The sequence below is a fragment of the Podarcis pityusensis genome (assembly GCF_964106645.2).
Source record: "Podarcis pityusensis genome assembly, chromosome: 8".
Lineage (NCBI taxonomy): Eukaryota > Metazoa > Chordata > Lepidosauria > Squamata > Lacertidae > Podarcis > Podarcis pityusensis.
Genome location: NC_138033.1, coordinates 11,417,756 through 11,431,478, shown reverse-complemented (window position 1 = coordinate 11,431,478; position 13,723 = coordinate 11,417,756). Strand labels below are relative to the sequence as shown.

General features: G+C 47.6%; 1 protein-coding gene across 2 annotated transcripts in view; it reads left to right on the top strand.

Annotated features, from left to right (window-relative positions):
- Positions 1–13,723, top strand: part of ERF (ETS2 repressor factor) — a 50,196-nt gene that overhangs the window by 20,451 nt on the left and 16,022 nt on the right. The window lies entirely within an intron of this gene.

The window sequence follows — 13,723 nt, the reverse complement described above, 5'->3', positions numbered from 1 at the left end:
ACGGTTGATTACCGCCCGCAAAGAGGAGGCAAGGAGAGGAAGAAGGATTCCTGGGCTAAGGTTGCCCAGTGGCGCCTGATCCCCTCTATCTCCTCCCTCACCTTCGCAGGAGAACCAAGTGTCCCAGAGCACGGTCGCCAATACTGTTACCGGAAAATCCGAGGGCTCCCTTGGACAAATGAAGACACCGACCAGAGCAATTCAGAGCAAAACAGCAGCCAGTAGGCTTGGTCTTTATTTTGAAGAAGACTGTCGCGACAGGGCTCCCACCGTCCACGAGGTGAAGCAAGATGGAAGCCCAGAACAAAGGGAGACCCTAACTTTTATTAGTTGCTAATCCCCTAAGCTACACCCTCAGAATTACATCATATTTACATCATGATTATATTAAAAATAGGAGGAGTCGGGGAGGGGTTGCACAGGTAATCTGAGTGTCCTGACACCTGGCCGGAGCCTCCTCCCCCCTCCCCGCATGAGTCATGTTTAAAACAAAAGAGGAAGGAGAAGTTTTCCTGCCCCCTGAGGGGGATCCGGTCACAGTTCCTTTGTGAAAGTCCGTGCGGAATACACTAGAGCAGGCAGTCCATTGTATCCTTGATAGCCTTCTGTCTGAACCCATCACGATGGCTATCAAGGTCGTCACGTTTACCTGGAGGGAGCGCAGGGTACGTGACTGCTCGGTCAAGGGATTATGGCCGCTTGATACCAAGCCACCCCCCTTTGATAGTCTTTGTAATATCCAGCAGAATAAAAGTGGTCCGGTGAAAATCCGAAGTACGGCTGATTTTTGGTGAATTTATAAAGAATATTGTTCTTGAAGTTCAAAGTACTTTCGCCTTCCGGAAGTAGCTTGCTACATTTTGATTAGATCAGTCACGGTCAATTGAACTCGGAAACTTTGTATTGAGAGCTGTCAAAGGTAAGGGAAAAGAGCGCGAACAGCCTGCAGTACCTGCGTGGCCGCCGCAAGGGGCGCTGTTCGCTAACGCTGATTGGCTGAGGCGGCCGCTTATTGACCCAGAGTTCGGTCGGCCGGTCTACTCTCAATAAAGATAGGGCTGTGCGGGGAGCTATAGTGGGAAGCTGTTAGGCTAGCGCTTCCTTATTTACGGAAGGCTTTTAGGGGATGGCCCTCTAAAGGGACATCTCCAGGGTCAGGAAGGGGAGATGCGTGTATGTGTAAGTGTGGTGCTTGTGCAATACACGTGTCAATGAGAGATGGGGGGGGGGTTTCCGGCGACAAAGCAAAGTTCTTAACCTGAAGCACTATTTCTGGGTTAGCGGAGTCTGTAACCTGAGGCATATGTAACCTGAGGTACCACTGTAATTGCAGTTTCCGGGTCACCTTCAAAGGTAGCCCCATGTAGAGCGCATTGCAGTAGTCCAAGCGGAAGATAACTAGAGCTTGCACCACTCTGGCGAGACAGTCCGTGGGCAGGTAGGGTCTCAGCCTGCGTACCAGGTGTATGCTGAAGGACCGGTGGGCAAGCAATATTTCTCTGAAATCTGCCCTCTTTTATTCATCTTCCTGCTGGAGAAAATCACCTTCCACAGGCTACCCAGGGTCCCCAGATCTAGCTGGCATGGCAAATCTAAACCTCATGTGGTATTGGAATTCACTGCCCCAAGACGTGGTGGTGATGATAGCCACACGTTTGGACGGCTTTAAAAGTGCATCAGGGGGAACTCACAGCAGAGAGCGCTTTGTAACTGGCCACCAACCATCATGATGGCAGCATGGAACCTCCAGGGGCAGACTCCGTATGCCTCGGAATTCAATTTGCAGGGAGGCAACAGCAGAGGGGGCTGCGGCGTTCATTACTTGCTTGTAAAGCTTCCCTGAGGCAGGGGGCTGGCTGCTGAGGGGAGATGAACTTTGGCTCAGATCTGGCAGGGCTCTCCTGGTGTTCCCACATTTTAGAATCATAGAATTGTAGAGTTGGAAGGGACCACCAGGGTCCCGTAGTCCAGCCCCCTGCAATTCAAGAATCTCTTGCCCAACGTAGGGCTGGAACCCACAACCCTGAGATTAAGAGTCTCATGCTCTACCACAGGGGTCGGCAAGGTTTATCTTGCCTGGGCTGGATCGGTTCCGCGGAGATCCCTCTGTGGGCTGGATCGCGCCCGCCCGTGATTTTTGGCATCTGCTTCTGCGCAGACGTGATTTCTTGCGCTGCAGAAGCGAGGCGCCGCGCTGCACCAGTTTAGCGCAGCGCAAGAGCAGGCGGTGTGGTTCGGGGGCCGTCAGACGACCTCCACGGGCCGCTTCCGGCCCATGGGTTTTAGGTTGGTGACCCCTGCTCTACCGACTGAGCTATCCGGCAGCATCCAATCCTTTAGCCAATGTGGTGTAGTGGTTAAGAGCAGTAGACTTGTAATCTGGGGAACTGAGTTCGTGTCTCCACTCCTCCACATGCAGCTGCTGGGTGACCTTGGGCCAGTCACACTTCTCTGAAGTCTCTCAGCCTCACTCACCTCACAGAGTGTTTGTTGTGGGGGAGGAAGGGAAAGGAGAATGTTAGCCGCTTTGAGACTCCTTCGGGTAGTGATAAAGCGGGATATCAAATCCAAACTCTTCTTCTTCTTCTTCTTCTTTAGCAACTGCGACTTTAGCAATTCTGGGTTTCCCACTTCAGCACCAGTATTTATTTATTTACTTGTGTGTGTTGCACCCTGCTCTTCAACCAAAAAAGGGGGGGGGGGCTTCCCAGAGTGTCTTGAAACCATCAGTCCCTGAAACCAGGCTTACAAAAGACATGACACAAAAGGAAAAGCTTTTGGGAGGGAGGAGGGGAAAAAGCAAACCCAGGCTCTAGTTCTTAGTTGTAAGGTGTTATTTCTTCTGGCAGGGAAAGAAGAAGCAAGCTCCCTGCATTGCTCCTTTTCTGGTCAACAGATGGGGCCAAGCTAGTCTCTTCCTTGCCATGATATTTTCCCCAGCAAGCAGGGGGAGCAGCCAATAGATTGCAGTGAAATCCCACCCCTTTCTAGTTTGGTGGGCAGGATCCAAGTTTCAATACATTGTCTGGCAACATGCAGTGTCTGACTGAAAAGAGGTCGACACTGTGTTGCTATCAGATGTTCATCTACCATATTTTTCGCTCTATAAGACGCACCAGACCACAAGACACACCTAGTTTTTGGAGGAGGAAAACAAGAAAAAAAATATTCTGAATCTCAGAAGCCAGAACAACAAGAGGGATCGCTGCACAGTGAAAGCAGCAATCCCTCTTGCTGTTCTAGCTTCTGGGATAGCTGCGCAGCCTGCATTCGCTCCATAAGACGCACACACATTTCCCCTTACCTTTTAGGAGGGAAAAAGTGAGTCTTATAGAACAAAAAATACAGTATTTGTTGAATTTGTGCCCAGCTCTTGCTCCTGCAGAGGGGTGTATTGTCATTCTACAACAGACATGCCGGGTGTGTCCTGTACTCAGTATTGGCTCCAGGATTTTGGAAGAAGCAGGACATGCAGCCCGGTAATTATTTGTGTGCTGGCTGTACCCTTGGTCAGTCTTGAGGACCCAGCAAATGCAAATGGACCCCAGTCTCTCTTCCTGGTTCTTCTTCCTAAGATACCTTGCTCAAAAACTTTCTTTTCCTGTCCCTTCACACACACACACACACCATCACCTTTGCAACATCTGTCTTCCCAGGCAGGCCCAAGGATTCTTCTAGGATGGCCCATTAGGTCATCTTAATAGATTTGCTCTTCCTTAGGCCAGCCAGGCTGTTTTGCATAAGCCAGCCCAGGGATTCCCTTTCTGGCACAGTCCTTGTATTTTCATCCATATCCCAGGTAATCAAAATACTACTTTGGCCACCTCATGAGAAGAGACGACTCCCTGGAAAAGACCTTGATGCTGGGAAAGATGGAGGGCACAAGGAGAAGGGGGTGACAGAGGACGAGATGGTTGGACAGTGTTCTCGAAGCTACCAGCATGAGTCTGACCAAACTGCGGGAGGCAGTGGAAGGCAGGATTGCCTGGTGTGCTCTGGTCCATGGGGTCACAGTCAGACATGACTAAACGACTAAACAACAACTACCATTTATTAATTTCTAGGGATTTTTTGGGGGGGAGGGAATCCCCTCAAATCTATAACAATATGGTTCCAAAAAGTGCTTTCCTATCCAGACAGCTTACAGGGCCAGGGACTCACCTGTCTGCTAATGGATGGATCTGTCCTGTTCCCAAACAACATGCACTGGAAAACAGTTCCTTACGACCAATCCTGTAGCACAGCCTCATTTACGTCTTGTTTTGCAGATGACGTTTTCAAACCGCATCCTGATATTTATATAAAAAAGCAAGCCCTTAGAAGTCCATGGCCTGCCCATCAACACAGCCAGATCTTGAGAAAGTTCGTACAGTGGTACCTCGGGTTCCAGACGCTTCAGGTTACAGACTCCGCAAACCCAGAAATAGTACCTCGGGTTAAGAACTTTGCTTCAGGATGAGAACAGAAATTGCGCAGTGGTGGCGCGGTGGCAGCAGGAGGCCCCATTAGCTAAAGTGGTGCTTCAGGTTAAGAACAGTTTCAGGTTAAAAATGGATGTCATGGTATATGATGTAAGGAGGTCTGTGTTCTCGACCATTTGCTCCTAATTTATAGCCTTAATAACAGCACAATCCTGCGTGTGTTTACTTAGGAACAAGCCCCACTGTGCCCAGTGGGGTTTGCTTCCTGGGCTGCTTAGGATTGCAGCCTGAAACTTTCAAAGACTTCTGCTGCCTTGCCTTCCTACTCTCAGGGATAGAAGAAGACCTCAATATATTCCTTGCTGATATTCCTATCATCTGGCTTTTCAGAGCTTTTTTGCATAACCTTTCTCTCTGTCCAGTGCGCCTTCCTCCCCACCCCTCTGCAAGCCAACACCCTGTGGGCCCCTCTGAGACTTCGCTGCTTGCGAGGGAAAACCCTCCTCTTTACAATATTGCATGCCATTACTATTTACTCTTGGGAGGGTGGGGCTGCGGCGGGGGGGGGAACCCCTAAGTTAAGATGCCATTAAATTAAAGACCCTTTGGCGATGAGCTTTCAAGAAGGCTTCAGAGGTTTTTCCAGGTGTTGCACGCAACAGGATTAAAATAAATAAATATTGAAATTTTAACTCTTGACACCTTAAAGGCCCAAGAGCTTGCTCTTCGCTCTCTTTCCCCACCCCTCTCTCTGTTTTCTTTCTTTCTTTCTTTTTTAAGTGGAACCTGAGAACCTCAGAATGCTGAATTCTGCAGCCTTTGTACTGAATCAATGCAGCCTTGCTAAACGTCTCTTTGGGGCTTACCATTCCCCTGCCTCCTTAGAGCTGGAAGCAGGGGCATAACACATTCCCCGGCCTGTATCCTCTCTCGCTTGGGCCTGCACATCTTCCCATAGTACTCTTCCCCAGTGTGAATGCCCCTTTCACCACATACCGTATTTTTCGTTCTATAAGATGCACTTTTCCCCTCCTAAAAAGTAAGGGGAAATGTGTGTGCGTCTTATGGAGCGAATGCAGGCTGCGCAGCTATCCCTGAAGCCAGGAGAGCGAGAGGGATCGGTCTGCACCGATCCCTCTCGCTCTCCTGGCTTCAGGGATAGCTGCGCAGCGCCCCTTCAGCAAAGCGGCAGGAGAAATGGAGCCCCTTCCATTTCTTCTCCCGCTTTGCTGAAGGGGCACTGCGCAGAGAGGGAGAGAATATTTTTTTTCTTGTTCTCCTCCTCTAAAACTAGGTGCGTCTTATGGTCGAGTGCGTCTTATAGAGCAATAAATACGGTATATAGCTCAGGTTTGTGGGCTTCCCTTCTCCTTCTTGTCCTTGGGCCACCCTTTCTCAGCGGCATCAGGCAGCAGCATACCAGATAGACTAGATGGGCACTTCGTCAGGAACACGGGAAACCGCCTTGTACACTGGATCAGGCCAGTGGTCCACCTTCCTCAGCCTTGCTTACACTGACAAGCAGCAACTCTGTCCAGGATTTGGGATAAGATTCTCTCCCAGCCCAAACTGGATATACTGCGGATTGAAACTGGGACCTCTGCCCCTGAGCTACATTCTCCTCCCCCAAAAGCAAGGCTGACCCAGCAAGACTTTTCTTATGCACTCATATTTTTGTATGCTCTGCAGTCCTCGTGCCCCTAGATTACATGGAGCAAAAACTGCATTGCACATCCTGTTTTAAACACAGAGCTTTAATATCCACGTTGGGGAAACTTGTGTTTTCTGTAGTGCTTGGTCCCCCCCCCCCCATTTTTGTTATTTTCAAACTGTGTATCCCACCTTACTTGAGAAACCGGGGTTTATTTGCAGACCAATTGAAGGCGGGCGACAACAGTTGTTCAGAATATTTGCGATACTTGGCTGTCACTCAGTGACAGGCCACATGCGTTGCATGCAGAAGGTTCCAGGTTCAATCCTGGCCATCTCAAGGCTGAGAGAGACCCACCTTAAACCCAGAGAGCCTCTGCCAATCAGTGTAGTCCATACTAGATGGACCGGTGCTGTGGCTCGGTATGTTCCTATCTTCCTAGGAATGCTGCTCTAAGTGTCTTCTTAACCAAGGGCATATAGGTTAAGAAGACAACTACGTAGGTCCACACCAAACATTTAAAGGACATGGCTTCCCCCCGGAGAATGATGGGAACTGTAGTTTGTTAATGTAATGCAGGGGGCCAGCAAACTTTTTCAGCAAGGGGCTGGTCCACTGTCCCTCAGACCTTGTGGGGGGCCGGACTATATTGGGGGGGGGGAAATGAATGAATTTCTATGCCCCACAAATAACCCAGAGATGCATTTAAGACTGGAAAAACGGGAAACGGAGAAAATAAAAAATGACCCCTACATGGAAATAGGTTCCATTAAACCATGGGTAAGCAAACAAAGGCCCAGGGCCCAGATCCATCCCAATCGCTTTCTAAATCCGGCCCGTGGACGGTCCAGGAATCAGCGTGTTTTTACATGAGTAGAATGTAATGGGAATCACAGCTTCGTATAAATCCCCAGGATTCCAACCCTCCAACATTTCTCTGATGAAAACAGGGCTGTCCTATTCTGTAACAATATTGCCTGTCTGACTGGGTTGCCCCAGCCACTCTGGGCAGCTTCCAACATATATAGAAACATAATAAAACATTAAACGTTAAAAAAAATAATTTCTCTATACAGGGCTGACTTCAGATGTCTTCTAAAGGCTGTGGAGTTACTTATGTCCTTGGCTCAGGTTTCACATAACTCCATACCTTCCAACATTTCTCCATTGAAAATAGGGACGTCCTAAGGAAAAGCAGGACCTTCCGGGATCAAATCAGAAATCGGGACAGCTTCTGTAAATCCGGGACTGTCTCTGGAAAATAGGGACACTTGGAGGGTTGGGATTCTTTGGGAGAAGCTGCGAACTTTAAATATCCGTTGAATGTGCTTTACACATGGGTTGTGTACAATGTAAATATCAGCGTCCTAATGCAGTTTGGCGCTGTGTCCTAGTGGCCTCCTTGATACCGTTGCTTCTTTGCGCCATGCAAGGAAGTTGGGAGCTAGCAAGCCTATTCCCCCACCGCCCAGATCCCCAGATCTGCACTGTGCAAGTCCTGCAAAATTGGCTTTTGCAGAGAGGCGGAGTCTTCATGGCACTCTCCATGGACATGAACGGAAAGTGGTCTGTGCCTGTTGTCCTCAGGGGGGCTTCCTGATCAGCTCTTCCCTCCCTGCAGCCAGGCCCCGGTCTCTGCCTCTCCCCACCCTTGCCTGTCTGCTTGCAGGATGGAATCTTCTGAGCTCCCCAACATGCCCGGACAGGGATCCCTCCCCGCTCACATTCCTTCAGATCTGCTGCTGCCTGTTCCCTCTGTGCCCCATGGCCCAGGAACGAGTGAGTTGCCGTTCCCACCCCTGATCCTTCACTTTTGTGCTAGCACCTTCTCAGCTGCACTCCTTCCCCCTGGAGTGTCTGCTGATGCTCCCCGTGCTTTGCGGCAATCACCTCGCCCAACCTCACAGTAGCACCGAGCAGCCAGATCATTAATATTCCTGCTTTACAGATGGGGAGATGAGACGGTGACAGACTGTTTGTGAGCCCAGGAATACCCCTGGCTAGGCACGAATCTGGACAAGGAGCTTCACGTCTCACGAGGCCAGGCTCCAACCTGTTTACACAAAGGCCTTGCTTCTGTTTCAAACTTCTGTTGGCCCCAAACTTTCCTTCATCAGCAGCGTAGCAAACCCCCCGGGCTCCTGAGGCACAGCTTTTTTTAGGAGACCCCCCCCAAAGTTGTTTCTCAACTTTTTTAGAAAAGTTGAGAAAACGCACTGTAAATTGTAGGTGCCGTTTTCTTTCTCGTTTAACCTTTCCTGTCTAAGTGTATGTATCAAAAGTGCTTTGCAAGGACCTCTTGGTTTGCTTCCTTTCCAATTTTTTTTGCACACAGAAACCTGTAGAGCAGTGGTTTTCACTCAGCCTTTGGGAGTCCATGGCTCCCTTGACCAACCACATTCTTTCTGCAGCTCCCCTGTGGGAGACACTTACATGACACATACGACTTGGGGTCACGACCTTCCTTTGCGCGGGGCTCCAGCCTGGCACAGGAACGTAAGGAGAGAACGGCAGGATCAGGCCAGTGACCTATCTAATCCACCATCCTGTTCTCACAGTGGCCAACCAGTTGCCTATGAGAAGCCTATGAGGACCTAAGTCAGGAGTGCCCAAACTTTTTCCAAAGAGGGCCAGATTTGATGAGGTGAACATGCATGAGGGCCGACCAAAGTTATTGACCTTTATTTAAGATTGAAGTTGTTGAGCTTTTTTTAAGGATTGAAGTTGTTGAGCTTAGCCTAGGACTTGCCGATCAGAAGGTTGGCGGTTCGAATCCCCGCGAGGGGGTGAGCTCCCATTGCTCGGTCCCTGCTCATGCCAACCTAGCAGTTGAAAGCACGTCAAAGTGCAAGTAGATAAATAGGTACTGCTCTGGTGGGAAGATAAACAGCATTTCCGTGCACTGCTCTGGTTCGCCAGAAGCGGCTTAGTCATGCTGGCCACGTGACCCGGAAGCTGTACGCCGGCTCCCTCGGCCAATAAAGCGAGATGAGCGCCGCAACCCCAGAGTCGGCCACGACTGGACCTAATGGTCTCAGGGGTCCCTTTACCTTTACCTTATCCCGGAAATAAACAGCCACAGGGACTGGATTAAACTGACCGGCAGGCCGGATTAGGCCACTGGAACGGACTTTGGACATGCCTGACCTAAGTGCTCCAGCCGTCTCCCCTGGCATGCTAAGTTACAAACTGCCTTTCTGACTGAGCCAGCCCTGGTTATTCAGTCTCCCGTCTAAGCAACTGGCTAGGTTGGAGACCTGCTCAGCTTTAACAAACATACCTTAATAGCATCATGTGCCATCAGACCATTGTCTGGACCTTCTCCCCCACCCTCCTCCTCCTCTTATCTGCATTGTATCCTTTCCCTGTTCCTCCAGGCTATTCACAGAATGTTTTGCAGTTCTTTCCTCTTCCCCTGATTCACTCTTGCTCTTTGTTTTTGATCCTGTGCAAATTGCTGGCTGGCCTTCCCGCCCCCTTGTTTTAAATACACCCCCAGGCTATTTGTAACAAGTGGCAAACATCTTCCTCCAAGGCCTTCCCTGCATCCCTGGCTGCAATTTGGCCTATTCCAAAGTCTTGGAAGCAGCTGGATTCTGTGCCCTGTTCCCAGATTCTGTAAGGCAAAAGGTGGTGGACTTAATTTTATTTATTTATTTACTAATTACATTTATCACCCACATTCCCCCCCCCCCAAAGGGAGCTCATGGTTCCCCCTCTCCCCATTTTATTCTCACAACAGCCCTGTGAGGTAGGTTAGGCTGAGAGAGACAATGGCTGGTCCACGGTTGTCCCAGTTATCCAGGTTTTGGACCCTGGCTTCCGTAACTCTGGTTCTTGGATGTTGAAAGGCTCTTTTATAAAAAAACACACTCTGGAACTCAGTATGGTTGTTCCTCATATTAATATTAATTAAAATGCATCATAAAACAAGAAAAACCAACTCCACAAAGCACATTTAAAAGCCCTTAAAAAAAAACACCCTGTGAGGTCACTAAAACTGGGGGAATGGAGTATACCTGAAGGAGCGTCTCCACCCCCATCATTCTGCCCGGATACTGAGGTCCAGCGCCGAGGGCCTTCTGGCGGTTCCCTCACTGCGAGAAGTGAGGTTACAGGGAACCAGACAGAGGGCCTTCTCGGTAGTGGCGCCCGCCCTGTGGAACGCCCTCCCATCGGATATCAAAGAGATAAACAACTACCTAACATTTAGAAAACATCTGAAGGCAGCCCTGTTCAGGGAAGTTTTTAATGTGTGACATTTTAGTGTATTTTTGGTCTTTGTTGGAAGCTGCCCAGAGTGGTTGGGGAAACCCAGCCAGATGGGCGGGGTACAAATAAATTATTATTATTATTATTATTATTATTATTATTATTATTATTACTTACCAATTTATTTATATATTACATTTGTAGCCTGTCTTTCCTCTCAAGGGAGCCCAGGGCAGCCAAGGTCTGTCTATCTATCTATCTATCTATCTATCTATCTACTCTCCTTCCTTCCTTCCTTTCAAAAAGTACTCTAGAGCCCCCCCATAAAAGCCTGCACCCCCACCCCTGCATGGATGGGGCTCCTCAGTACTCACTGAGTACTGAGCATAGTGTGATTTCACCACAAAATGTTCAACCCTTCAAAATGTTTTAGGTTTTGTAAAATCTCAGAAGTCGGGTGGAGCTCAGAAGCAGGACTTCCAGTTGAGTGCCTTGCACAGCTCTTTCCAGACCTTCTCTATGACTAGGCAAAGTAGGGTAAAACCCAGTGTGCCACTCCCCATTCCCTCCCCCCCCAAAAAAACCCCAAAGAGCAGGGCCTTCTCAGTGGTAGTGCCAAAATCATGGAATAATTTTGACCAGGTGTAGCCTTTGTATAGGCCTTTCATGGTCTTGGCCTTTCCCCCTGTGGTGCTGTCGGGGCAGGACTTTGCCAAAGGACTTCACCCGGCAGAATGAGCTGTAAAAAGCAAGCACAGCAACAGACAATACTATCTTTAAAACCCACAAAAGACTCTGAGGTCCAGAGCCTAAAATTATCTAACTGCTTCACTTCTCTCCAAATTTCTCCACACATATGTCTCAATGCAGTCCTGCCTATGAACTTTGGTCCTCCAGCCTCAGCCACTGGACGGATTCCTTACGTGACTTTGGAACTCCTTTTCAGAACATCTATATGATACCTACTGCCGTTCTTTCCCTTCCATACTCCCTCCTTGCAGCGCAACTTTTTCGAACCCTTGGCTAGCTCCCTAGAGTACCGTCTTATTATCCATAAGAACGTAAGGATAGCCTGCTGGATTCGGCCAACGGCCCCTTTAGTCCAACATCCTGTTCTCACACTGATAATAATAATAATAATAATAATAATAATAATAATAATAATATATTATTTATACCCTGCCCATCTGGCTGGGTTTCCCCAGCCACTCTGGGCGGCTCACAACAGAATATTAAAAACACAATACAGCATTAAACATTAAAAACTTCCCTGAACAGGGCTGCCTTCAGATGTCTTCTAAAAGTCTTCTAAAAGTTTATTTCATTGACATCTGATGGGAGGGCGTTCCACAGGGCAGGTGCCACTGCCGAGAAGGCCCTCTGCCTGGTTCCCTGTAACCTCACTTCTCGCAGTGAGGGAACCGCCAGAAGGCCCTCGTGCTGGACCTCAGTGTCCAGGCAGAACGATGAGGGCGGAGACCCTCCTTCAGGCATACAGGGCCAAGGCTGTTTAGGACTTTAAAAGTCAGCACCAACACTTGGAATTGTACTCGGAAACGTACTCTCCCCTCCTGCTGTTTCCAGCAACTGGTATTCAGAAGCATTATCGCCCCCAACCAACCATCGCCATCATAGCTAGTAGCCATTATGGCTTTATGCTCCATGAATTGGTCCAGTCCTCTTAAAAGTTACCCAAGTTGGTGGTCATCGCTGTTTCTAGTGGGAGTGAGTTCCCTAGTTTAACGTGTCCATGTCTACTTAAATTCCATTGCATTTAGTGGGGCTTTCTCCCTGGTGAGCAGGTTTAAGATTTCAGCCAGAGCCCTCATGGCTTATTAAACGTAAGTACAATGGTACCTCGGTTTTTTAACGTCTCGGAAGTCGAACGTTTCGGTTTTCGAATGCCAAAGACCCAGAAGTAACTCTTTTGGTTTTCAAACGCTTTTCAGAAGTTGAACGTGCCACATAGCTTCCGTATTGAGTTTTCCGTAAGTAAATGCTTCGGTTTTCGGATATTTTGGAAGTCGAACGGTCTTCCGGAACAGATTACGTTCGAAAACTGAGGTACCACTGTACTGAAGTTTCATTTCTTTTATTCCTTTCCTCTCCCTTCCATCTTCCTGTTGCCTTTCGGGACAGTGACCTGTTTCCTTGAGCACTCTAAAGTGCTCTGTACATTGACAGTACTGTAAAAATAAAATCATAGTGTGTGTTTCTAGGTTAAGACTTCTAAAAATGTTTTATTTATTCAGTGTCTAAGAATGGTTAACTCTGATATTATAGTCAAAGAGAGTTTGTTTTAGTTGTGTTTACTATTGTATTAGTTTTTTATATAGGTTTTTAATATCTAAGGAGCTTTTAAGGAAAGGCTGTTATGGAATTTTATAAAGAAGGTACCGTGTCCTATACAGCATCTTTTACTTTCCTTTTTTTGGCACTTAAAATGATGAGCCCTGTTGTATCAGACTACTAAATCTACAATCCTATACATACTTAGTGGGAAGTAGGGCCGGGCAATATATTGATATATCGTTCAAAATTGGTTTGACATCTATATTGTAATATTGGTTTTTATAATTTTTCACCTGGAATTAGAAAATGAATCGTGATGTGTGTGTGCACGCTATGCAAAAATCACAAAGTGGGGAAAACCTTGAATTCAGCCAATGCCTCTACATAACTCCATCTTTATTTCAGACATTTTGATATATCATTATATCGCAAAGTTTAGCTGGTGATATTGATATATTGTGATGTTGCAAACCAAATATTGCCCAGCCCTAGGGGTGTAAGCCCTGAGATTTATGGATGAAGGGCAGTGTGCAGATTTTATTTTTATTATTATCATTATTAAATGCAACAGGATTTAATTCTGAGTGAATAGGATTGGGCTGAGCATGCTCTTTACAACACTAGCCCACAAAAAGGGCATGGATGCAATCACCTTCCTCTGCAACCAGTATTGATAAGATACACTTCCTTTGAAAGTGGAAGTTCAGTTTAGGTATCATGGCTGATAGCTGTTGATGGACCTCTCTTCTCTGGATTTTCCTGACCCCCTTTCAAAGTCATTTTAACCAGTAGCCATCACTGCTGAGTCTTGTGACAGTAATTCCTCAAGTTAACAATTAGACCTACAATATAAAAAAGTGGGGAAAACAAATCCAATAGGTGCACACTGGCTAATTTTCCGCATGCAGTAATTTACACAGGTTCTACCTTGTGTAAATAAATAAATATAAATAAATAAAATAAAATGAAGCCTAGCTTTCCTCAGCACAAAATTAGGCTTGCAATAGGTCGGGGAAATTCCTTACATGTCTTGGTTTTCAGGTGTGAAAATGGCATTGGAGAATTTTGCAGAATTGGCAAAATGTCAGGGAAAACCCGGATGTATAGCAATGCAATGGGAAAAGCAGCTCAAAAAGCTTTGAGATCA